The 23,327-nt window shown below is 47.9% G+C and overlaps 1 protein-coding gene across 3 annotated transcripts in view; it reads right to left on the bottom strand.

Annotated features, from left to right (window-relative positions):
• Positions 1-23,327, bottom strand: part of ABAT (4-aminobutyrate aminotransferase) — an 87,996-nt gene that overhangs the window by 61,691 nt on the left and 2,978 nt on the right. The window contains exon 1 of one of the 3 annotated variants that reach the window (XM_037813926.1): positions 11,495-11,513. The exons of 1 other annotated variant lie outside the window; for it this stretch is intronic. The gene's annotated coding sequence lies outside the window, so the exon portion shown is untranslated. Of the gene's footprint in view, positions 1-141; positions 400-11,494; positions 11,514-23,327 lie in introns of those variants that run through there. One more of the 3 variants, XM_037813925.1, reaches the window with a different exon arrangement.

Genomic DNA, 23,327 nt, shown 5'->3' with positions numbered 1-23,327 from the left:
CACAGATAAAGGCAGCAACACACGTGGGGACAAACCTCCACATGCCAGCAGATACATACAAATATGCAGATACACAAGGAAAAACATGAACATGTTAGACACACACATGTGCACAACACACACACACACGGGTACACTCACGGTGCCAAGTAGGCAGGGTCCTGCAGCCAGCCCAGCTCTCCTGCTTAAAATGCCTCCTTTACGCCATGCTGCAGAGCCTCGGGGACGCGGCTGGCTGTGTTCAGCCTAAGTGCTCCTGCCAGCTGCCAGCTGCCCTCTCCGGGGCTGCACTGGGCTTCCAGGCCGTTCCCAGACCACAGGCGCAGCCAGAGGAGGGAGAAAGCCCCTCGGAAGCCAAGCAGGCTGGGGAAAAGGATGCCTGCGGCTGGTACCCAGAGAGAGAGGGAGGAGAGGGATGGGGAGAAGGTGGAGAAGAGGGGGTGGGGGAAGGAGGAGAGAGCGGGAAAGGGAGATTGAAAGCCGGATTCAGAAAGAGATTTGCAGACAGGAACAGAGAGGAACACATTTGCACGGGAACAAAGCAGAGACAGAGAAAACGAGTTAAAGACAGCGAGGAAGCAGATTTTTTAAAAAGACTGTGTGTGAGGCCCAGGTTGGTTGGATGGAAAGATGAGCCCCAGCATCTGGGACCCTCTGAAATGGGCTATTTCCTCCCCTTCCCCGTAATTTCCCCCCCCTGCTGTCCCCCCCTGGGGACAAGGCAAAGATCCCAAGCTGCAGGTGCCTAAACGGCGTTCCCAGGAAGCTACCACGGTCCAGCCTGCGACAGCCACGACCACGAAAGGGTTCCCAGGGGTGCAAACTCATCACCAGGACCTTGGGGGGCAGACCCTCTCTCCGTGGGGGAGGCAGGGGGTGGGTCAATCACTGTAGCCTCCCCTGGGCCCAATGCCTTGTCCACGGGGGACCCTGAATTGGAAATGGGGGTGGGGGGGATGGGAGGGGACACAGCTTTCGGTCACGTGCTGCTCATCAGTTGCCATGACGACGGCAAGGGGATGGGGGTGCCCAGAGGGGAGACGTGCTGGTTCTAAATCACCGTGACAGTGCTTCAGTGGAGCGATTACGCCGTTGCCGTGGCAACCAATGGAATCAAATCACAAAGGAAATCTATAATTATTACCAGCCAGAGACCACGGGCTCGGCCCAGTAATCAGCACGTTGGGGCAAATCACCCTGAACTTCGAGTACCCCCCACCCACAAGCTCGGGGAGAGAATAAGGCCAGAGCAAGTCTCCCGGAGGCAGATTTGTTGTTACAGATTGAGAAACTGGAAGGATCTCTTGGCCAAATGGGGAGTATATATTAGGTGAAACCAAATGAAATGGTCAATATTTGACCATTAAAATTTTTTCTCATGAGTTTCTCATGGAAATTTCCAACATACAGCAAAGTTGAAAGAACTGTGCAGTGAATACCTGTATACTCATCATCTATCTTCTACCGTTAACATTTTATTACACTTGCTTTATCACATATCTACCTCACTATGCAACCACCAATTCATCTCTATTTCTTGATGCCTTTCAAAGCAAATATCAGACATCAGTACACTCCCACTTAAATACTTCAGCCTGCATAAAATATATGATCATTTCTTTGGTGAACAAAAGCAGCGATTTCATATGGCTCAGTCCACATAGAATAAAATCCAGGTTTTTTGCTTCTCTGTCTGTCAGTCCATCCATCCATCTTCCTTACCTCCTACCCATCCACCCACCCATCCATCCACCCATCCACCCACCCATTAATTCACCTATCCATCCATCTACCCATCCATCCACCCATTAATTCACCTGTGCATCCGTCCATCCATCCATCCACCCACCCACCCATCCATCCATTAATCCACCTATCCTCCATCCACCCATCCATCCACCCACCCACCCATCCCCATCCATCCCTGGGAGAGAGCTCTTGCACCCAGGTGAGCTGACTCCCATCTCTGAAACTTCCTCCCTGGTCCAGGAGGCTGCCCACCAGACATCTCTAACAGGATGTCCTGCATATCAACCCAACACGTTCTTATCTCGAGTCATCCCTTCCCCCTCCCCACACCTACTTCCTTTTCCGTGTTCAGCATCTCAGTAAACAGAACCACCGTCCACCCATTGGCTCCAGCCAGAAACCTGAACACCATCCCTGATTCCTCCCTCCCAACTCTCCATTCCCTACCACACCCCTGAGATTTTACTTTTACTTCTGCACAACTTCTGGGCCCCTGCTCTCCTCTTCCTCGTGTCCTCGCTCAGGCACCCATCATCTCCTAACTGGACAGGTGCCCCAGCCTTCTGACTGGTCGTCTTCTGCCGTCTCTCCTGCCCTCAACTTTCCCCACGGTGACTTTTCATCAGGAAATCTCTGGCCATGTTGATTGTGTGGGGCACTGGCATCTCACTTATTGCTAGTGAGAGGGTAAGTTTATACCTATGTCTTGTAGAGAAATTTATCAAAATCAATTAAAATTTTAAATGCACAAATCATTTTCTTCCAGCATAGTTCCACTCAAAGGAATGTGTCCCATAAATTTAAATTGAAAACAACCTAAATGTTCATTTGTAGGAACAGGTTAAATACATTTTAGTACCTGTATAGTATAAAACCATAGGCACCCAATAAAAAGAATGAGGTAGTGTTTTATGTACTGACATGGGAAGGTGTTTAACACATTGCTAAGTTATAATAAAACAAGTTGCAAAGGCATATCTATGGTGCAACATCTCCCACGTCCCCGAGCAGCTCCTTACGCTTGGGTATCATATTGGTTTCAGACATGAGCAGGTACTAGCATGTCCAGGTAACAGTTTTATGAGCAACCTCTTCCTGTCACAGGTTTTTCAACACAAGAGTCTTCTGGTGTCTTTTAACCCAGAGAGACTCTCACCTTCTACCAGGTGGGAGAACAAAAGGGTTGAGACTCAGCGATACTTTCCGGCCCTTTGGGAATTCTTGGATAATGCACTGCACTCTGCCTGCACCATCAGGAGAGGCTGGCGCTGCAGGTTCCTGAGCTACACTGAGTGTTCATCTCTTTCCTTGTTCTGGAGACGACTGTGGAAGCCACCGAACCTCTGAAGCTTGGGGAGTGCTACAGGCTGAACTGCGTGCCACAAAAAGGTGAGATGAAGTCCTAACCCCCAGTATCCAGGAATATGACCTCATTTGGAAACAGGGTCTTTGCAGATGCAATCAAATTTAGGACAGGCCCCAAATCCAATGACTGCTTCTGTTTTGGAAGAGAAGAGACCCAGACACAGAGAGGAGAAGGCCATGGAAGACGGCCGCAGAGAGCGGAGTGATGCGGCCACAAGCCAAGAACACGTGGGGTCCCCCAGAGCTGGTCAAGTTAAGGAGGGAGCTCCCCAAGAGCCTTCGGAGGAAGCCCAGCCCTGCTGACAATTTGATTTTGGTCCTCTGTCCTCCAGGACTGTGAGAGAGTAAATTCTGCTGTTTTTTCACCCAGTGTGCAGCAGTATCTTGTTACAGCAGCTGCGGAAAACTAAGTAAGTTCTGAGGGAGCAGAAGTGGGTTCTCAAGAGAAGACCTGGTACTAATTTCCGTCCAGACCCCAAGGCACCCCGAGCCCATTTTCTCATCACCATAAAGGGCTGGCTGTATCTCCCAGGGTCATTCTGAAGATCAAATGTTGCAACAAGGGTGAAAACAGCATGCAAGAATCTATCTTGCTAATCAAATGAGCATTATAGCTATTAATTTATCTTCAGAACTCATCCAGCCAACTTCTGAATATTAAGTACCCCCAATACATGTATAACAAAAGCTATAACCTTCATTCTTGTTTGAGCACCAATTTTGTGCCTGCAACTGAGCTAATCACTTTACACAGATGATCTCACTTAAGCCTCAGGACTAATGTTTGTGGTAGGGGTTTTTGCTCCCATTTTACAGATGAGAAAGCTGAGGCACCCCGAGGTTAAGTGACCCCTCTAACTGCATAGAGAAAGTGTTGGTACCCAGCTGAGCTCCTGAATCTTTCAGACTACAAAGTCCATGCATTTCCCATTTCTTAATTATTCCCACTTCTTAAATCATGCCTTCAACCAGTGATGTGGAACAGAAATACAATGCGAGTAACATATGAAATTTTAAATATTTGTATAGCTGTGCTGGTTTGGATATACTATGTCCCCCAGAAAAACCATATTCTTTAAAGCAATCTTGTGGAGGCAGATAGATTAGTCTGTTGATTAGGGAGGGATGTTTGATTTAATTATTTCCAAGGAGATGTAGACCCTGCCCATTCAGGGTGGGTCTTAATTAAATCACTGGAGTCCTATAAGAGCTCACAGACAGAAGGAGCTCAGAGCAGCTGAGAGAGACTTTTGGAGAGACACTTGGGAGCTGACAGAGATGCTGAGAGATACTTGGAGATGTGGACAGAAGAATGTTTGAGATGCTAAGCTAAGAGATGAAGCCCAGAGTTTCCCTTGGAGAAGCTAAGAGAGGATCCCCAGATGCTTAGGAGAAAGAAGTAAAGATGAACAGAGGCTCAGAGAGGACCTGGAACACAATCTGGGAGCAAGGAACCAGCAGACGCCAGCCACGTGCCTTCCCAGCTAACAGAGGTGTTCCAGATGCCATGGGCCTTTCTTTACTGAAGGTATCCTCTTGTTGATGCCTTAATTTGGAAACTTCTATGGCCTCAGAACCATAAATTTGTAACTTAATAAATCCCCTTTATAAAAGCCAATGCATTTCTGGTATTCTGCATAATGGGCAGCACTAGCAAACCAGAATAGAGGCCATGTTAAAAAAATCTGTGTATTTCATTTAACCCAATATATCCCAAATATCATTTAACATGTGATCAATATAAAAACGAGTTCATGAGACTTTTATTCTATTTGTCATACTGGGTCTTCAAAATCTGGTGTGCATTGTACACTTCAAACATACCACAACTCATACGAGCCACATTTCAAGGGCTCAGTGACCTCAGGTGGCTCTTTGGACAGTTGCAGCTTATGTGGTGCCAAAAATATCTAGTGTGAATCTAAACATTCAATAATGATATTAGCCACCATTTCCAGAGCCCCTGCTGTGTGCCAGGCCCTGTCCTAAGTGTTTTGCCTGTTATCAACTCAACTGATCCTCACAACCCTGAGAAACAAGTGTTCTTACAGAGATAGAGAAGAAAAATCAAGCTAAGTGGTTTAGGCAAACGTGCCCCAAATCATAGAGCTAATAAACCAAAGAGCTGGAACCTGAACCAAAGTTTATCCAAAAACTTGGCCTCCTTGTTGTCACCAAGCAATTACGCATATTCTATTATGATACGGCAGTCCTGTGGACCCGAAAAATTAAACTCCTGAGAAAAGGATTTCACTCGTGGCCACTTAATTTAAACAATCTGATTAATCAATAAATAAGATCAATTAAGCATTATTAAAAAGTATTCAACCAACCCTCCACTTCTTTCTGGGGCCGGATCTTAGGAGTCAAGGATGAACCAGGCAATCAATTTCCCCCCACCAGTGCTCCTTCCTTCAACTTGATCCTTGGGATGAGACTCAGAAGGAGCGACCAAGTTCAGGGCTTCCGGCCCCGTGCAGCCACCCCTGAACACAGCGGCAGCGTCATCCTCTCACGTGGTCGCACCGTGGGAAGGACAACTGGCTCGAGCCCCCCACCCCCACCCCCCGCCCCAGACCAGGTCTAACCAGGGCGTTTAATGATGACACGGGAGTCTTGGCGATCTTTTCTTGGGGATGGTGATGACGGTTTTAAGCCTGGTTCTGGATGATCCTGGACCAGACCAAAGCCCAAGCAACACATAACACAGGGCTGCCAAGAGCCCTCTTCCTGGCTAGGATACACCGGACTCCAGGTCAGTCCTTTTGGTTCCGTGCTGTGGCTGTTGCCTTAGGAATGTTGGTTTCTCCCTTTCCTCCTGCAAACAGGCATAAAAGTAAACCACACTTTAGCTCTGACTTCTTGAACATGACCAGAATTACCAGTTTGAGGATGAAAGCAGGGAAGGAAAGGAAGAAGGGAATTCTATTCTGCCTCTAAGTCATGCCTCGAATCCACCTGCTTTTCTCCTTCATTTCCATCACCTCCTCCCAAACCACTGTGGTCATTTCACAGAGGACAACTGCAGGGACAGAGTCATTCTCCCGCTTCCATACCCTTAGCTCATTACTCTTCGGCTCAAAATTTGCCCCTGACCTTTCACAAAGTCTCCAAGACCCTGTGTAAGCCATCTGTGTCCAGTGCTCCTAACTCATGCCAAGCTGCTCTGTCTTTTGTGTCCTCTGCTCCAGCCATTCCGGCCTCTGATTCCTGAAGGGGCACCCTCACTGCCTGGACTGATTCCGTCACTCCTCCCAGGGGCAGCTTCTATGCCTCCCTCGGGTCTCAAGCATCCTATATTATCTTTTCAGAATTTTCTTTATCCTCCCCAGTGAAACACAACTGTGATGCTGTAATTTCTTCCGGCTGCCTGTGTGCTTCTTTCTTTCCATCTATCACAGTTTGCACTTACACCTTTATCTGTGCATGTTGCTAATGCCTGGCATCCATGCAAGCCCACACATTCCGTTCAGACACAGACAAAACACAGTGAGTACATGTAATACTTGGGGAATGAACCCTTACTATTGCTGCTTTACACGAGGAAATGGAGAGCTCAGAAGTAAAGTGAATTCACAAGATGACACAGCTATATAAAAATGGTTGACATCCAATTCTTTGCAAAGTCCTTAATCCAGAGGCAGAGGGGCTCAACCAAGAAATGTGGGCAAATAAATGGCTAGGGCACCGTCATACGCAACAAAGCATCATTTGCCTCGGGAACTATGAAACCCACCTTTCTCTCTCAATTGCTTTGAGGAATTGAGGGTATGTTTTAGGTGTGGAGTCAATCTCCTCCCTTTGAAATGAGACCCAGAAGGAAAAATGAACCAACCAACCAACCGAGCATCCAACCAACAAACCAACCAACCATCCAACCAACCATTCAACCATCCAACCATTCAAACAACCAGCCAACCAACCAACCATCCATCCAACCATTCAAACAACCATCCAACCAACCAACCATCCAACCATTCAAACAACAATCCAACCAATCAACCATCCAACCAAGCATTCAAACAACCATCCAACCAACCAACCATCCAACCATCCAACCAAGCAACCAATCAATCAACCAACCATCCAACCAATTAACTAACTATGAGTTATAGTATTTGCATTTCTGATCTCAGGTGTAAGAGGCAGAACATTATCCCCAGCTCTCTCTTGAACTAGACACTGCTGGAGCATACCACTTTTTGGAAATCAATGCAGCCATAAGGGATCAAGAGATATTAAATATTTTGATCCCCCAAAATTCCACCTCAGGAAATTTAGCTAATGCAAGTAATCCTAAATGAAGAGATAACTTGGTGCTCAGAGATGTTCACTGCAGTGTAACTTAGAAGAGTGGACAGCTGAAAATGATTAAACAACCAACAGCAGAGGATTGCTCAAATACACTGTGGTATAACAACTTGATTATATTGACATTTACTGAAAACTGTACAAAAACACAGGGGAATGATTTTTGAAGCAATGTAATGAGAAAGCAAAGACCATAAAATTTTATATGCAGGCTGGCTATAATTTTGTAGAGGCACAAAAACAAAGTCATAAACCAATACACAGGGAAGGGGAGGCAGGAAAGAAATGTATTTTCTATTGTGTGTTTTTTTTCTTCTTGGATATGAGTGCTATGGAGTAGCAGTCTATTTTTTTCTACCTTTTTTGTATTTTCTGAATTATCTTTAATTACATGTATTATTAATTTTATCGAAATTCTGGAGAAAAGCTTCTCACTTTCTCAAATGATACACAGAGAGAAACTATAACAGGTCGCATGTAACGTTGATGTCAGCCGGAATCTGTCTAGACAGTTAATTATAGGAAAACAACTGTTGAATAACTTGACGTGGCATTAACACAGAGTCTCAGAGGCGCCTGAAAATCGATCTGTATTCGGTTTCCTCAAGGTGTGGAAAGAAGAGATGAGCTTCCAAATGGACAATTATAAAGGACATTAGTTTTCTGGCACTGAACCAGGTCAAAGTGAATTCCAATCACCAAGTGGAAACACTTAAAATTGAAAGTGGGTCAGTATGATCAGAGTTGAATGCATTTGTACTCCACACAAAGTGCAACTTCTCCTGGCTCATCCCAAGACAGTGGAGGCAGGGAAGCTCCAATTCCTGGAATGCTAGGAAAGAGAACGTTCCTGAGGCTCCTTTGCTCTAGAATTCAAATTCTAGGCTAGGGGTCGACATCCAACAGCCAGTTGCTTGCTTTTGTTTTATTGGAACATGGTCACGCTCATTCATTCATGGCTACCGTGGCTGCATTCGTGCCAAAAGGGCAGAGTCGGGTACTGCAAAAGAGACCGTATGGCTCCTGGAGCCCCAAATATTTACCATCTGAGCCTTTACAGAAAAAGTTCACTGAACCCTGATCTGGGCCTTCCAAGCCTTGAAACCACAGGTCTGTCTTGTCTTCCTAACGACACATTGGTGATGCTATTTTACTCAATTCCAAGAGGAGTTCAAGGTTTGGAGAAAGCATCCATGCTCTGGCATGGCAGAGCTACTTTCAGCATCAGAGTGGCTGTTTCCTTTTTCTGCTGGCATGTTGGAAACATGCACCAGGTACATTTTTCCAAAGGCAGCTTTTGCATTCCATTTAATTTTTCTGTACTTTCTGATGTTTATATAACTTCTTTCTTGAAATAATCTTTGCTTTTGAACAGAAATAAATGTAAGTGGAAATGTTATACCACTATTTTGTCTGGAAAGACATTGTCATTCATTATAAGCAGAAAGAAGGTACCCACAAAAATAACACAAAGAAAAGTGTACCCACATTTAGCACATCGGGATCTAAATCACTCCACACCCCTGGGTGTCAGCTCTCACATCTTGTCTGATCCATCAGCAAATCTTGTTGGCTCGGATCTAGAACCTACCCACTTCTTGCAGCTCCACCATTACCAGTAGATAGATCCCAGCCCCAGGATTCTCGCCATGGCCTCTATTTATTAGGGTTCTCCAGAGGCACTGAACATACTTATCCGTCACAGCCTCCTGACCCACCGCCCTATTTCTGCTCTGAGTCTCCTGCAGCAACACACGAGCCAGGGCCATTAACTCAGATCGGGTTAGTCCTCGTTCTGGCTCAAAACCCCCTGAGTAGGCCACAAAGAGGCGACACTGAGCCGTGGAGATAGATGTTCACTGGGGATTATTAAACGGGAAAAGAAGCTTCTAGGGGCTGGGAATTGTCTACATCTCGATCTCGGAGCTGGCTCCATGCGTGTTTCCACCCATGGTAGAAAATTCACGGAGCTGTACATTTTAAGTTTAGTGCAGTTTACTGTATTAAATGCATCAATAAAAACTGGTAACTTAGAAAGAAAGAGACTGTCAGGAGAGCCAAGCCCTCCTCCCAATTAATTGCATAATTATTAGTTAATGGCCCTTTCCCAGTGAATTGTAAGCTCTGAGATGGCCAGAACCATAGGCAGGATGCTTACACCTGTGTCCCCACATCTGTGTCCCCACATCCCACAGAGTTGGCATCAATAAATGACCCCAGAAAGAATAAATGGACCAATGCATGTCCCAGAGGTGGCTGCGACAATGTCTCTCTCCTGCATCACTTCTCGGTGACCTTAAACCACCCCCCTCGCCAGTCTGCCCGGTGCTGGCTCCTTCCTGCAGAGCTGTGAGCTCGGCTGTTCTCAAGTCTCCCTCGGGTAGCACGAACGCTCGGCCAGACCAGGCTGCCAGCCAGCCCTGATGGCCAGTGCTCCAGCCACACCACCTGGGGCCACCTGCTGCTTTGCCACACTACTTTCTTCCTTCAGGTTCATGGTATGTGGATGCTACTTTTCAAGTTTTGAGGCTATGGCTGTCAGTTAGTCACTCAACAAACACCATCATCATGGTTACATTCAGCACTTAACTTGGCCACGGTGCTAAGCCCCTCACAGCCCTGATCTCATTTCCTTCTCCTGGCCTTTCCACCTGTCAAGTGCTTTTGATTTCTCCATTTTAAAAGTGGAGACACAGAAGCTCAGGGAGCTCCTGGCTACACAGCCAGGAAGAGGCAGAGCTGGATTGGATCCAAAGCCGCCTGGCTCCCCATCCAGACTTTTAGCCTCCTCTGCAGTGCTTCTCCCAGTCTGTAGACTTTGTGCACAGGGATTTTTTTTTTTTTTTAATTGAGACAAACTGATACGAGGTGGCCACTTCTTTACTTCACTCACTCATGTCCCGGCTTCATTCCCATCATATCTGGGATTATCCTCTGGTTCTGTCTCCACCTGGATCTGAGCCACCTCCACCAGCGGGCGCCTCCTAAGTGGTCTCCCTACTTCCACCAGGGGCTGCCTTCAATCCCCTTTCCAAGGGGCAGCCAGAGGGGTTGTCTCAATGTGAAACAGGTCTTCTCACTCCCTGGTTAACAACTACGGAAGGCATATGATTGCAAAGAGAATCAATAAAACCCAACCTGCTGATTATAACCTCCGAAGTCCCCCTACCTGGGCTTGGCCTCTCTCCCTGACCCTGACTTTTGGCCACAGCAGGCAAACAGGCGTCACCTGTCGTGGACTGAATTACGTCCTCCACAAGGCACGCTGAAGTCCTAACCCCAGGCCCGGTGGGTGTGAAGCCATTTGCAAACAGGATCTTTGAAGAGGTTATCAGCAAAGGTGAGGCCTATCTGGATCCAAAGCCGCTGGAGTCCTTACAAGCAGACAAAGCCTGGACACAGGAGTAGGAGCAGAAGGGGACAGACGGCCATGTGTCAGAGGCAGAGACTGAGTTCTGAACTGCCAACAAGACACCACCAGAACCCTGCAGACTTCAGAGGATGCGCAGCCTTGCCGCCACTCTGATTTTGGATGTATAGACTCCCATACGTAGATGATACCTTCCTGTGGCTTCAGCCAATTAGCCTGTGGTACCCTGTTTCGGCTGGCCTGGCAAAATAAGACGTCATCCTTGCATCTGAGGGGCCGGGGCCTGGAACGAGCTGCCCCTTAGCGCCTGAACGGCTGTCGTTTCAGCTCAACTACTGCCTCCTCCGAGAGGCCCTCCTGGACTGCCAGTGGCCCCACTGCTTCAGGGCACCAAATTTTCTTTTCATGGAGGCCCTTACCTGCCTGCTTCTCACTTCCACCCAGAGTGTATCTGTCTCCTTCCACCTGAACATGCACTCCTCACCTGCCTTGTTCACCTCTATTTCATGGTGGATGCTGGATATACATTATTTGCTGAATGTTGATAAATGCTTGGGGCATAGGGTTGGGGACAGCAGGCTGACTTTCCAGGAGGGAAACTACAATCAATGGCTCGTCACTCAGCCTCAGGTGATGGCGAAGGCGCTGGGTCAGCTTAGACAGGCCGGTCCAAGACCAGGGCCTCCCAGTTCTGCTCACCAGGGCACGTAGATGCCGGAACACTCCCTGGTCACCCCAGCAACTGGCCCCATCAGCCCTTCAGCATCTTCAGGCAAGGAGAAGGGCTGGTGAGGACTCAGAGAACATGGTCACAGCTGCTGGTGCCCAAAGCTCCGAGAGCTTCTGGGGAGATGGCAGCTTTCTCCCCCAGCAGGCCTCCGGCGTGGGTCTCCCTGGCTGCTCCTTTCAACTGCTGTGTGTCCACTGCTCTGCTGAGTTGTGGGGGCTGTGCAGGTACAGGGCCCTGGAACACAGAGGCAACTGGCTCAAGGGTTCAGCTGGCTCAAGGGTTAGGCCTGGGTTCCAGTCCCAGCTCTGCCTTGTACTATGTTGGTTGTCTTGCATAAGTCACAAAACAAGAGGGAAAAAAAATGGAAGGCAGATTTTGGCTCAATTAGTAAGAAAGCGCCTTGCTTTGCAGTGGGATTGACTCCAGAGACTAAGGCTGATCACCTCCTTGTCTAGAATGAGGGACAGAACCTCAGTCAAGCAGATGAGGTTCTAAGATCCCGGGCACTGTCTGGTTGTCCACTCCTTTGGGTCAACTACTCTGCCCTGAGAATGGCAAGTAACGGAACTGACATCCCAGGGGCAGGTTGCTCTGCTCGGTTATCATGATTCAACTCCATGTCTCTCTATTGACCGTAACGCTATTCATTTTGAGATTTAGCATCCGTCTACCATAGGGGAGAATTCTTCCCATTTAGCAGATGAGAGAACCAAGGCAAAGAAAGCTGAAGGGCCCTTTCCTCAAAGGGTCAGGCTTTATCTCCACTCACCCCAGGCTAACTGATTTCCAGACGCAAGGAAATACTTCAACACCTTGTGATACAAGGGTGGCGCCAGTTTGCAGATGGGGAAACTGAGGCTCAGGAAAGCTTAAGCAAAATTCACTCCTGTTCTTGTGACAAGGAAGCAGTCATTGGGATTTAAACCCAGGTCTGTCTGGCTGCCCAGCTTCTCTGCAGAACCACCAGCACAGCGCTCCACGGTGATTCTGCAGAGGCAGAGAGATACAATCTTTCCAATTGTTTGGCTCCTGCAGAAAATTACAACTAAAGCAAGGCACTGGCCTCTTACGGCAGCCTGTGCAAACCATCTGCTTCTCATTTTGCTCTTTTAACAGAAATCTCTGAGGAGTTCTCCTTTCTCTCCCGCAATGCCAACTCAAGTGGAGAAGGACATCTTGTTGACTCAGCAACTTTTCCTCCAAACCCTGAGAAACATGCCATCAACATGGAGGTCACAGACTACGGAAGACCCAGAACGAAGAGCTGAGCTCCCTGAGACACGGGCCCCAGTTAGATTGCAGTGGATGCTAGCATCCCCGGGTCCTAGCAGCGCAAGCTCCACATCTGGAGCCCCTGGGTCCCTGACTCCAGCCACCCGCTGCCTCCCAGGCCTTGCGTTCACCGAAATACATCAAGAATAGAGGGGAGTGAGGATGAATCTGGACCCAATATTGTGGGAATGAGAACATCTTCTTGACCAAGATGGGGATGTGAAATGGAACAAAATGGGGTTTCAGTGGCTGGGAGATTCCAAATGGAGTCGAGAGGTCACTCTGGTGGACATTCTTATGCACTACATAGATATCCCTTTCTAGGTTTTAATGTATTGAAATAGCTAGAAGTAAATACCTGAAACCATCAAACTCCAACCCAGTGGCCTTGACTCCTGAAGATGATTGTACAGCAATGTAGCTTACAAGGGGTGACAGTGTGATTTTGAAAACCTTGTGGCTCACACTTCCTTTATCCAGTGTATGGATGGATAAGTAGAAAAATGGGGACAAAAACTAAACGAAAAATAGGGTGGTGGTGGTGGGGGGGATGATTTGGGTGTTCCTTTTTGCTTTTATTTTTTATTCTCATTTTTACTTTTTCTGGTACAAGGAGAAATGTTCAAAAAACAGATTGGGGTGGTGAATGCACAACTACATGATGGTACTGTGAACAGCTGATTGTACACCACAGATGACTGTATGGTGTATGAATGTATCTCAATAACTGAATTAAAACAAACAAACAAAAGAATGGGGGGGGAGGTTGGGCAGTGAAGGGAACACAGAGCCTCTGATGCTCCCCAAACCAGAATCCCCCCCACTGAGGACCCCAAATCGGACCTTAGGTGAGAGGACTCAGTGGCCCATTGGATCCTCCTTTTCCTCCTGCTTCCTGCCCTGCCCGTGGATTCCAGGAGAACCCCTGCCCCTACCCGACCCAGGGCAGATGGTAGAAGTGACCCCAGGACGTCTCGCCTCTGGAGCGCCCACGACGGCCAATTCCACCAAAGTGACGGGGCAACCAGGATCTGGTATCAGAACTTTGAGAGCTGGTTCTCACCCCAGGTATATGCCCCGAAGAACTGACAGCAGGGACTCGAACAGATACTTGCACGCACATCCAGAGCAGCACTGTTTACAACGGCCAGAAGGTGGGAGCCACCCAGTGCCCATCGACAGGTGAACAGATGAACAAATTGTGGTGGATCCAGGCAACGGAACAATATTCAGCCTCATAAAGGAATGAAGCTCTGACGTGTGCTACAACACGGATGGACCTTGAAGACTTGACTCCCTGACTCGAGCTCTGATTTACGTGAGAAGAGCAGCACGTACCTTCCGGTTTCAGGCAGCACCCTTCTGAAATAACAATCGTTTTATTATTTAAAAATGTAAAAGGTGAATGCATGGAGAACTGGGGAAATACGATTTGCATCGGTAGGTTGTATCCATGTCAATGTCATGGTTGGGATATGGTCGATATAGCAAGATGCGGCCGTTGGGGGAGAAGCTGGGTGAAAGCACACGGAATCTCTGCGTTATTTCTTACAACTGCACGTGACTCCATAACGATCTCAAAATACAATGCTTACTTAAAACTATCCATGAAGTATAATGAAACCAAGCAAATTCAGGGCCTAGATAGATACCAAAACTTCTCAAGAATTCTCTGAACCAAAAAATGAAAGCTAATCCAAGTTATGCTTTTACTTATTCATTCAACAACCACTGAGCACATGTCCACTTAAAGCCAGATCCCAGGATGCTGCTGGGGACCCAGAAAGGATGCACCTGGGCACAGCCTGGTCCCTCAAGGTCTAGTGTGAGACACAGAGAAATGACTAGAGAATTACAAGGGAGAGGGATAGACCTGCGTGAGCCTGGGGCATCGGAGGCTTTGAGGATGGACGAGAGGGGCTGTGCCCAAGGGGTTTCCTCCCCGGCCTCCGGCTGCCTTTGATCTCTTTCAATCTCATAAGACCGATATTTCTGCCACATGTTATCTTGGGCAAAGTTATGTAACTGCTCTGTGCCTCAGTTTCCTCTTTGCAAACAGTTGATGAGAACAGGACCTACCTTGAGGGTTATCTCGGGTTAAATGGTTCCACGTATAAAGGGTGTGGGAGAGAAACCAGTGGAAGGATCTCACAGGTCACTTCCTTTTGCTTCCTATTAAAAGCAGAGTGCCCAGCAGCCTTTGGGGCTGCCTGAATGTGGCCAGCTTTGCATCCAGGAGACCCTGAGCCCACAGCTGGCCTTGCTCATTCAAGCTGGAGGTACAGAGTATGGGGGCTGGGGTGGTGCGTCCTACAGCTCCCAGCAGCGTCTTTGCAGGGACTTGCCGGGCAAAGCCCTGGTTCCTGGAAAGGGAGCACAGCCCCCTGTTTTACAACCTTCTCCAGGGTAAAATCGCCAGCCCTAGAGAAATTTAATTACTATCGCCCATCCCCTATATGATACCTTTGGATCCTTCCAAGGTCTGAGCCAAGCAAATCTCTCCTGAAACATATGGGAGAAGCATTCATTGACTGGGCAAGTAGCCAGATCCCTTCCCAGAGGGCACGGGGTTTGCACGTGGGCTCAATCCCTCAAGATAAACGTGCAGATAGCAAACCCAGAAAAATTCCATGACCTTTGGCACCCACATTTAGGAGCAACTGTGTGAATTGATTAACATTCTCCATTCACAAAGGAAGGAAAAGAATATTGTATAGCAATTGCTAAGAGCTTCCAGCCCCTATGAGGGGCTTTTCCTTTTAATCCCCGGACCCAATACAGGGTAAATTGGCAGCATGGGATATACTCTTGAATGCAGGTTCTAGAATAGTCGCTTTTAAAAATCTACCAGGGTGTCAGCTGCTCCCCCTTACCGTGCTGCAGGGGCTGCAAGCCTGGGTTCTGCCCTAGACGTGCCGCCTTCACCACCAGACCTTGGGTGAGTCGGTCTCTTTCTGAGCCTCCTCTCCCACCCCTGAGATGACTACCCTTTCTTCTCAGGGCTGGTGTGAGCCAATGCAGGTAAAGCTGCGGAACTCCCTAGCACCCACCACATTCCCGCAGCCACTCTTACGGGTCATCGTCATTACGATGGGCTGAAACACCACCCCGGGCCGGCTCCACGTCCCTCCTGGAACCTGCCCCCGGGTCAGAATGCCCAGGTTCTTCTGTGTTTCTTCCCCAAGCCCTGCTTCCAGCCCCTCGGAGGACTCTGCACTCCTCGGCCGGGGCGCGGTGCCAGGCCCGCAAAGCCGCATGCAGGCAGCAATTTGCACAACTGCTCCCGGGTGTGCTCATTTCCAGCCTGTCCCCAGAACGAAGCCAGCAGAGAGCTATTTACAGCTCTGGGCAAGGATTGGGGAGGCAGGCTGCGTTCCCGCACGGGAACAGCCCTGCAGAGGCGGGAGCTTGCTCTCTTGGCAGGTGTAAGAGGCTGTTTGGCCAACCTTGTCTTGAAGCAGCTTCCAGGTCCTAGAAGCTTTTGCCGGAAGGTCAGCAATTAGCCCCAGGGGTTGCGTGGTTCCCTCATTGCCGCAGGCTCAAAGGGAGGTGGGAGGAGGTGTCCATGGGCTTCCCTAAGAGCTGCTAATGGGTTCTAAACACCCAGAAGAGAGGAAGGGGTATGGGACGCCTTGTCCAAACCATGGACAGCTTTAGCGCCCTGCAGCGACTCTAGCTCAGGAGGCGGCAAACTATGGCCGGCGGGCTAAATCCCGCCCACAGACTGTTTTTGTAGGTAAAGTTTTATTAGAACTCAGACATGCCCATTCGTTTACAGCGTCTAAGCCTGCTTTTGTGAAACAGGCAGTTGAGTGATTGCAATAGAGACTGCATGGCTCACAGAGCCTCAACTATCTACCATCTGCCCCTGTACAAAAAAAAGTTTGCAAAGCCCTGCTCCAGGCTAAGTGCTCACTATCTCACCTCCTAACAGCCTCTGTCTCTTGGCCGCCCACAATTTGTCCTCTCTCCACCAAGCATCCAGAAGGCTCTTAAGTGCTAATAAAATCATGTCACCTCCTTGCTTAAATTCCTTCCATGATTCACCACTGGGCTCCAGATTGGGTCCAAACTCATTATCACGGGCCACCTGGATGCCCCAGCTCTGCCCTCCCTGTTCCTCACCCACCCTGTGCCCCGCAAAGGCCTCCCCATCCTCTGAATGCAGGTTTTATAGGGGTAAAAAATTGTGTTCCAATGGAAACTACACGTTGTCTACATATAATACATGCTTTCAGGTTATTTGATTCTTGCTCTGCTCATTATCTTTAAGCTATTTTTTTTTCCAAGGGCTTGTGAGTTGTAGGAAACTGTAGACACACAACTTTTGTCTTGTCCAACCATCTTTGGCTCCACCTGCAATCCATTTCAGCATTTCATATACAGGTATCCTTTATGTGACTTTTCCTTCGAACCGGTTATAACATCTTCTTGGCTCCCTCACTGAATGAGTTCAATAAAATCTTTAACAAGTGTTCATGTTTTATATCCGTAGGACAGTCATGATTTTACCCTGTTTTTTCTGAAAATTTTATTTTCACAGTTTGCCGTGAAGTCTCTGAGCCCCTGTTCATGATGTTTTCTCTCTGTCCAGCACGTCTTTTTCATGTTTTCGGCCTTTTCCTACTGAGATGGCTTCTCCAGCATCCCCAGGGATAGGGATTTCCTTCTCTGAGCTCACACTTCTGTTCCCAACCCTCTCCCAGGGCTCATCTCACTGAAAGAAAATCATTTATAGCCTGTCCCCTCACAACTAGCCTGTCAGATCCCCCGAGATAGCAGCTGGCTCTTTATCTCCTCCCGCCCCCCACTCACATACAAACACCTAGTGCTGTTCACTGCACATGGAAATTGTACAATAAATGGACTCATGTATGAATGAATGAATGAATGAATGTGTCAGATAAGGAGACAGAAGCCATCAAGAGTGAGGCATTGTTTCCTCGTTCGCCACCATCTACTGGGTGTTGATCTTTGGCATCTACTAAGCATCCAACACACACTGTTGAATGAATGAAAGAAGACAACGCAGGTTCTGGCTCCGGGCCCACTTTCAAGTCCATCCCCCATTTCTCCGCTTCTGAACAGAAACCCTGGAAGCACGTGGGGTTGACCTTCACCCCCAGTCTCTTCCCTTCCCCATGCCCATCAAGGCTTCTCATTGCTACCCTCCCACCTCCGATTTTCCTGAACCCCACTGTGGGATTTCAACCCATTCCCTAAAGGGGAGTGGGAGCCAATCTCCACTCTGCTCCCTGGTCATTGTGTGGTCTTGGGCAAGGCACTGCCCTCACTTCCTGGGGTCACTGTTTTCCTACCAGTAAAGCAAGCGTAGTTCAGACACCCCCAAATCTAATAGCGTACCTTCCAAAGACGTGAATGGCAGATAACACCTCAAGGCTGTTCCAGCCCAGACATCGTTCACACTGCCCCCCAGGGTTTAGCTCTGAGTTGGGAGGGTCCCAGGTGTCCCAGGATAGGCTTCTCGAACTAGGACGCGGCATATGAATTACCCCAGGATACTGTTAAAATGCAGCTTTACTTTTGCAACTCTGAGTGGGGCCCAAGACTCTGCATTTCTAACTCATTCCCAGATGACAGGGCAATGCTAGTCCAGGGACCACATTTGAGAAGGAGGTGCTAGGATACATTGGCTCCCAGCTTTGAAGGAATTCAAGATTCTAGCCTGTTGCTGGGGGCCCAAGGCAGTAAATGTGAGCACCTAAAGGAGAGCTGTTGGCATTTAAGGCTGAGCATTGGTAGGTTGGGCAGGGGAGTCTGGTTCAGGGGCACCCAAAGGACATGGAAACTGGGTTGGAAGCCTCCTGCCAGGTCAGTGGTTCTATCAAATAGAAACTCTGGAGGTGGGGGCTGGCAATTCTGTTTTAACAAGCCCTCCAGGGGATTCTGATGCACACTAAAGCTGGAGAACCACTGAAGTAGGCATCAAGAAAGGCAGAAAATTCCAAGTGGAAGAATTGTGGGCTTTCCCCCCCAAGAAGTAGCTTCAGGAACAGGTTCAGATGTAAATTCATTCATTTATTCATCTATCCATTCAACACTCATCCATCAATTCATCCAACCGACAAGAATGTTGTGTCCATCCATCCATTCTCCATCATTTCAACAGCCATCCACTCACCCACCCATCCAACACCCAACAGGTATCTCCTGAACACCTACTATGTACCACGTTAGGCATAAGAGATCAGACTGCAATTGCGGCTATACAGTGATTCTCAACCAGGGGCAGTTTTGCCCACCTCCACCCCCCCCATGGAACATTTGGCAATGTCTGGAGACATTTTGGTTGTCACAAACTGGGGAGCAGATGCTGCTAGCATCTAGTGGATAGTGGCCCAGCGATGAAGCTAAGCTTCCTACGACGCCAGGACAGCCCCCACCACAATAAATTATTTGGCCCAAGATGTCAACAGTGCCAAGGCTGAGAAACCTTTTATCTAGACTGTGAGCCCCAGGTGGGCAGGGACTGTACTGAAGTCACCTTGACATCCCAAGGTCACAAGACAGGGACCAACAGCAGGACCTGAGAAAATGGCTAAATGGATGAAAAAATGGTGACACAAGTACATTTATGTCTATAAAGAACCACCATAACTCAACAACAAAAAGACAAGCAACTGAACTGAAAAATGGGCAAAGGATTTGAATAGACAGTTCTTCAAAGAAGATACACAAATGGCCACAAGATAAAAGATAAAAGATAAAAGATAAAAGATGCTCAATGTTATTTAGTCATCAAGGAAATGCAAATAAAAACTGATGCTGATATTAGGATAGCTAGAGGGAAATACCTGAAACTGTTGAACTGCAACCCAGTAGCCTTGATTCTTGAAGACGACTGTTTAACTATATAGCTTATACTGTGTGACTGTGTGATTGTGAAAACCTTGTGGAGCACACTCCCTTTATCCAGTGTATGGACAGATGAGTAGAAAAATGGGAAGAAAAAAGTAAATGAATAATAGGGAGGTTGGGGGAGATGGGTTGTTTTGGGTGCTCTTTTTTACTTCTACTTTTATTTGTTTATTTATTTTTTGAGTAATAAAAATGTTCAAAAATTGTGGTGATGAATGTACAACTATATGATGATTCTGTGAACAATTAACTGTACACTTTGGATGACTATATGGTATATGAATATAGCTCAATAAAATTGTAAGGAAAAAAAAACTGGTATCAATCAAAAGTGGTGGGTTCCCTGCCAGATGCACTCAAATGACCAATTCCCGAAACACTGGGGTTTCAAAGAGAGAAAGAGTTTATTGCTAGGCATGAAGCAGGAGATCAGATGGCCTATCAGCCTAAAAACCCATCTCCCCAAACTGCAGTGACTCTGGCAGTTTTATAGTAGCAAAAGGCGGGCAGGTTTTAGAATAATGAGCACAATGGCTCAAGAAGACAAGGTTAGAGATGATTTGGAATTGGGGTGGGTTAGTTCTGGGCTGACTCTAGGCCCTTCATTAATGAACATCAGAGGCTGCCTTTAGTGATCATAAGACTCTAAAGCTGAAAAACAGGATAAGGGGATACAAGTGAGGGTCAGTCACAAGGTTTTTCCAATCACAAGATAAAGGCTATATCGTTATATAGTCATTTTCAGAGATCAAGGTAGCTGGATTACAGTTCAGAGATTTCAGGTATTTTCCTCTTTTTACTTGAAAGTACAAAGGAATACCTACATGATGATTCAGTAATCATAATAATCTCCTAAATCCTAACTTCTCGGTTATAAAAGCACAATGCGATATCACCCCACCTCCACTAGGATGGCAGTAATAATAATAATAATAATAATAATAATAATAATAATAATAATGGAAATTAACAAATGTTGGCACAGATGTGAAGAATTTGGAACCCTCATACCTTGCTTGTAGGAATGTAAAATTGTGCACCTGCTGTGGGAAAGTGTGTGATTCCTCAATAAGTTAAACGTAGAATGACCACGTGACCAGCAATTCCACCCCTAGGTGTGCACCCAAGAGAAATGAAAACAGATGTTCAAACAGAAACAAGTACAATCACATCCACAGCAGCATTATTCAATCACCAAAAGATAGACGCAACCCAAATATCCTCTAACAGGGAATGGAGAAACAAAATGGGATCTATCCATCCAGTGGAATATTATTCAGCCATAAAAAGTTCTAATACATGCATGGATGAACCCTGAAAACAGTATAAGTGAAAAAAGCCAGATTCAGCAGCTCACGTGTTATAAGACTTCATGTATATGGAATATTCAGAATAGGTCAATCCACAGAGACAGAAAATAATTAATGGTGTCCAGGGGCTGGGGGAAGGAGGGTACTGTGAGTGACTGATAAATAAATGGGTATGGGGTTTCCTTTTGGGGTGATGAAAAAGTTCTGGAACTAGAAAAGGTGATGGTCGTGCAGCATGATGCATGTACTTAATGCCACTGAATTGTGCACTTTAAGATTCTATGTGACGTGTATTTTACCAACTTAAAAAAATTCATTTATGCACTCACATAATGCTTGCTGAGTATCAACTCAGCATGCCAGGAACTTGGGATACAGGGGTCAACGGGGCAGATGCGATTCCAACCCTCCAGGAAATTACAGAAGGGGAGAACACCCAGCAGAGTCACGGACAGAGGGCTCCGAGGCGGGTGACGGAAGCAGACATGGGATGGGCAAGTTCAGAGGGGCCAAGAGCTCCTCCTCCAGGAGATGGAGCGTGAGGCGGCTCCTGGGGGAGGAGGAAAGTTTGCCCTTGGATTGTGGAACCTGTTACTGAAGGAATGTGTGATTAGAGGCACAGGGGGCGACCCAGTCACAGCGATGGGTGAGACAACTTAACGCACCCGGTGTCCAGAGAAACCAAGGACAGCTAGACACAGGGGACGTGGGGCGGGGGCGGGCAGGAGGAGCAAACCAGAGCACCGGCACCCTCAGAACCCTCCCCTCAGATTTCCTGCTGGAAACTCCTGCAAGAGTGGGGTGGGGGCTGAGGTGGCGAAGTGGGGACTACCGATGCAGCCAGCAGAGCCTTAGGATGGAAGTCTCACTCACCGGGCACCAGATCACCAGATGGGGAGAGGGCATGTCTCCCACTGATGAATCACCGACTAGATACCACGTGTACAATAATCCAACGATCCAGATTCTACTATTCCCCCCGTCCTACCATTTTTACCACTCTCATCCCCTTTTTAAAGATGGGGAAACTGAGGCACTGGGAGGGAAAGGGGCTCTAAGTCACAAGACCAATGGAAGCCCCATTCCACTCCAGTTGAATGCTGGGGGCAGGAAGCCCCCACCTGACAAACGAGGAAGCTCCGCTCAGCCCACAGGGATGAGGCCCCAGAACTCTCCGGAAGCTCGAAGGCCTGAGGGTCTGCTGCTGGCCTCGCCGGTGTGACCACTTCCCTGCGGGGAGGGACTGGTGCCTGCAGGAATGCCCAACCTCCAAGCACTGCTCCTGGGTGCCAGGGCAGCTGAAAGAGCCCCCAGCCCCCTGAGGTTCAGAAAACGGGCTTGGGGTCCCACTTCTGGCCCTTCCTGGGTGAGGGACAGTGAGCAAGTCCTAACACCTCCACGGGGTCCTTTGTTCCCTTCAGCGCACAGGAAGACAGCTAGGGGACAACTTTTCTTTTTCCTCCGTGAACATATTCTCACAGCTACACATCCCTTTCATATCCCCCCTCCCCTTACTCTCCATTTTCACATGCATTTACACATATGCATCTCTTGCTTTTTTTTTCAAATGGGATTATACTGTGTATATTATTTCACTTAATAACATGCCTGGGAGACTTTTCCAGGCCAAGTATGTGGCTCTGTGTCATTCTTTTTAGAAGACTGCTCAGCTTTGCACGTGCTCACCCCACGCTGTGGACCCTCCCCCGCGGGTCTCACGAGGCCCTGCAGAGAACGTTCTCGTGCTTACGGCCTGTGCGCACTTGTGAGTGTTTCGTAGGCTACCTGTCACCGATTAGTCACACCAACTGCTTTGTGGCCCTAGAAGTGAGATGGCTAGGCCAAAGCGCACACAGTTTAAATCTGGAAGGACACTGTCAAAGGATCTTTTGGAGAAGGCTCCAGTACTAGGTTGTTTGTGAAACTCTTTCCTGCATGAAGGTTTCTTTGACCCCTAGCAGGGAAGGGGGCAATGCCCTCAGATAAGTTTTCTCTTTTTCAATCTCTCTGAGCCTTTGTTTGCTTCTCTGTAAAATGGGAAATTTATGATAATATACATGAAAACGCCCCAGGGATGGTAAAGTCCTGTTAAAGGGGAGGGGGACCTTTTTTTATTAACATCGGGAGGCTCAGCAGCTGGGCACCCTGGCCCCTCCCCACCCCTCTCCCCCACACTGTGCAGAAGCCAGAACAAGAGGTTTGTGCAAGGAAGACGGAAGCTGGTACCTTATATAAAGCACCTACTATGCTTCAGGCAAATGCACATACTTCAGGCCAGCGGTTCTCAATAGAGTCACGGCGGGGCAGCTAGTGATTTTACTCCCCGGGGATATCTAGCCAT

Source organism: Choloepus didactylus, chromosome 21 (genome assembly GCF_015220235.1).
Source record: "Choloepus didactylus isolate mChoDid1 chromosome 21, mChoDid1.pri, whole genome shotgun sequence".
NCBI classification, from domain to species: Eukaryota; Metazoa; Chordata; class Mammalia; order Pilosa; family Megalonychidae; genus Choloepus; species Choloepus didactylus.
The sequence above is the reverse complement of the archived record's forward strand: the minus strand, read 5'-3'. Positions and strand labels throughout refer to the sequence as shown.